General features: G+C 41.8%; 1 long non-coding RNA gene across 1 annotated transcript; it reads right to left on the reverse strand.

Moving 5' to 3' along the window:
- Positions 1-386: 386 nt before the first annotated feature.
- Positions 387-3,344, reverse strand: LOC113036428 (uncharacterized). Its single transcript, XR_003274454.2, has 2 exons — positions 562-3,344; positions 387-458 (listed from the first exon to the last, which is right to left on the reverse strand). It is a non-coding gene; the product is annotated as an uncharacterized LOC113036428 (long non-coding RNA).

Below are 3,344 nucleotides of genomic sequence, written 5' to 3' on the forward strand. Positions count from 1 at the left end.
AACATATTATAGGTGTGGAATTCAGGACAGTACCATCAGAAGTTGATCCACTGTGCAAATGTCTGATTGGCAGTGGCTTCATTTTTCACTATGAACAAACTGCTAATGCAGCATCACAGGACGTCAGCCATGGATTGGCCTCCCCAGACCTCAACATTACTGAAACATCTTAACAGAGGATGGAAACAAAGGGAACCAACATCCAAGAAAAGAGCTGCTGCTGAAAACTTCCTCACAGAAAACACAAACAAGCTTGACTAAGAGACTCCAGGCTGTGCTGAATTATAAAGGTGGACTGACCTCCAGGGTCCTTAGTATCATATAAGCTCAGTTTGTGTCTTATATACTTTCCATTTATATAACAAAATATATAGAAAGGAGGGTGGTTTAAGATGTGTGTAGAGTTTTATTCATTATCTTTAGACAAACAAAGAAAGCACCATCCATTCGTCTCCAGTCTGTATGAAAAACAGGGGAAAGGTCAAATTAAACCTTTGAAATTCCTTTCACAATAAATCCATAAATAAACAAAATAAAACATAGAAAAGTGTTTAAACCCACTTTTCCATAAAGCTGTCAATAGGAAATGTTCCAGTAAACATGTCTGTGTTTCTGCTGTTTTCCTTTCATGCGTCCACAGCTGACAGGTAACCCTATTGGAGTCGCCATAGTGACGGGTGGCGTCTCAGCTTCAGCGTGTTGATGGGCACAGCCATGGTTACCACAGCTGGAGTTGGTGTACGGCGAGCTGTGAGAGGACAGAGATGGAGAACGCACATTTAACTCTTTAACAGGAGATACGTTACGACTAACAGACGACTGCTGTCTACATGATGTCTTTGCAGCCCTTATGCTACATGTTACACAACTTTTCTTCATGCCAACAAGACTGAGGTGCCACATAGTCGACACATACAGCTGATTATGATGCATGTTTTACTATTGCTATGTTCACATCATCTGCTTGGCTTTATTACTGAGAGCCTGGAGATCCTCTGACGTGTGCATGGCTGATGTGAAGTATGATTAGTCCTACATGACATCAACAGCAGAGGCAATGAAAGCTTTGTTGTTAACAGGTTGTAGGTAAAGTCAAATGTCTACTTCTACACTTGTGTTGGGTAAAGTTCTTCTCACTGCAGCAGATTTATATCTGTGCTTTCACAGGGCGTGATGTGGAGCTCAGCGCTGAGGTGCAGGTCTCCTTGGAGACGGCATCCTGGCTGAAATATTATCATGCTTCCAAAACATTTCAGCTTTTATTTTGAAAGAAACAAGACTTGAAAACGAATCCCCTTCTTCCTCTTTGTCTTTGTTCTTCAGAGGAGTGTCACCTGGACAAACTCAGGGCTGTTCTAGAGCCTTTGTTATTATTTGACTCCATAGAAATAAAACTGAATGGAATCAAACAAAAACTCCCAAACAGCTAAAACACTTTGCTTTATTCTCTTTTTTAACAAATACGTTGAAGTCCATCCACAACAACACAGCTGAGATCTCCTTTGTAATCAAGTGTTTCCATCCTTTGTACAGATCTGCATACAAAACAATCATTTACGTCCCACAGAAGTCTAGTTACACGTAACTATACAAGAACTGGTGAATGACAGAAACATGAGACACATGATCACAGGTGATAACAAAAAGAGAAAGAATTCATGTGTTAGTGATGTTTTTCAGCCCTGATGGCTCATGTTGGAGAAACAAGCTGAGGTACGTGGAAAGTTCACACACACAAGTGGGCGTGAGCGCACACACAGAGAGAAACACAACTGAAGCATCTGTTTGCTGTTTCTGCTTTCATCATCTCTGCTGCTGTGTCAGGCTGGGGTCTCTCAGTGACGTGGTTGAGGTGAAGTATGACGAGTATCCCTGATTCAGTCCATCGAGACAAAGGGCAAAGAAAGCTGTTGTTAACAAACTCTATGGTGATGTGGCATTTAGCTCTGACTCTACGCTCTGCTGAATCCTTTGAACCTGCTGATCAGTAAAGCTCTACGTGCTGCAGCAGATTGACCTCATCTGTGTTCACAGGTGTGGACCTCAGCGCTGAGGTGCAGGAGACTTTCATTCAGTTCTCCCTGCAAACAGCATCCAGCCTGGAAATACTGTCATCTTTCCCACAAATGCTGCTCTTATCTCAGAGAAGAAGTCTGATGTAAATAACTGCAATCAACAGTGATGTTCTGCACAGATCACTTTTCCATTTTGCTCTCTAGATGAGTCCCAGCTGCCTGACCTTGTGTCCAGGTGATCGTCTCACTGAGGAGCTTTTGTTCTGAAAATCTCACGTCCATCACCTGTTTCCTTTTTACTATCTCTGCTCTTTCTTTATTCACAATGCTCATAATATCACACAATTATATTCATCACCTGCATGTTTTTATCCAGCTGCTGTTAGAACCAAACAAATAAAAAGGATGAAAAGCCTGAAATCCTTTGATTTATTACATTTGAAACAAATATGAGAGCATCCCTAACAGCACAGCTGAGACCTTTGTTTTAATCAAGCCTTTGTATCGACACACTTGTAAAGATTCATATACAAAACATAATAGAATAAATCAATATAAAATACACATAATCACAAAAATGCAGCCATGTTGTGAGTTTGCATCTAAAACATGCATGTTTCCCTTTGTACAGGCAGATTTACAGCAGACAAAGCAACACGCTGATCGACTTTGACCGCTGCAAAAACAAAATACCCACCAAGTCTGAAGTCGATCAGAGGAACTGTTGACAGACTGACAGACAAACAGATGCTTGATTCATTAGTGCGATTAAATGTTCTTCTTTAGCAGCATCACTTCATGTGTTTGTGTTCCAGGAATAAAGGTCTGTTTAAACTGGACGTCTCCTCAGCATCACTCGTGCTGTCATGGTTTCAAAGCTGTGCAGAAAGAATCTGAGGGATGATACAGAGGTGACCAAAGTTACAAACATCCAGCTGTGCTGCAAATGTTTGCAGAGCTCCAAACTCTTTGGCTTTCTGCAGAGCAAGTATGGAAGAAGCACCTGAGCTAACTTCAGTTTAGACGATATGAGGAAAAATGCTGCTTCCCAAAGTTTCCTACAAGTATCCAGTTTATATTTAGAGAAGCGAAGGCTCTTTATCCTGACAACTACTCCCTGGTGGATCCCTGTCCTGTGACAGCAGCAAAGACTGTGTATCAGTATCATCAAAGCCACTTCAATAACCAGTGTTTAAAGCTCTCTAGCAGATGGACTTCAGTGGCAGCAGCCTCTGTCTGCTGTGTACAGAAGGTTCTCTGATGAAGCACACAGCAGATGCTGCACTACAACAGCAGCAGCAGCTCAGCTTCAGTTTGCTTCGACGCCCT

The sequence above is a fragment of the Astatotilapia calliptera genome, chromosome 3, assembly GCF_964374335.1.
Source record: "Astatotilapia calliptera chromosome 3, fAstCal68.1, whole genome shotgun sequence".
NCBI classification, from domain to species: domain Eukaryota; kingdom Metazoa; phylum Chordata; class Actinopteri; order Cichliformes; family Cichlidae; genus Astatotilapia; species Astatotilapia calliptera.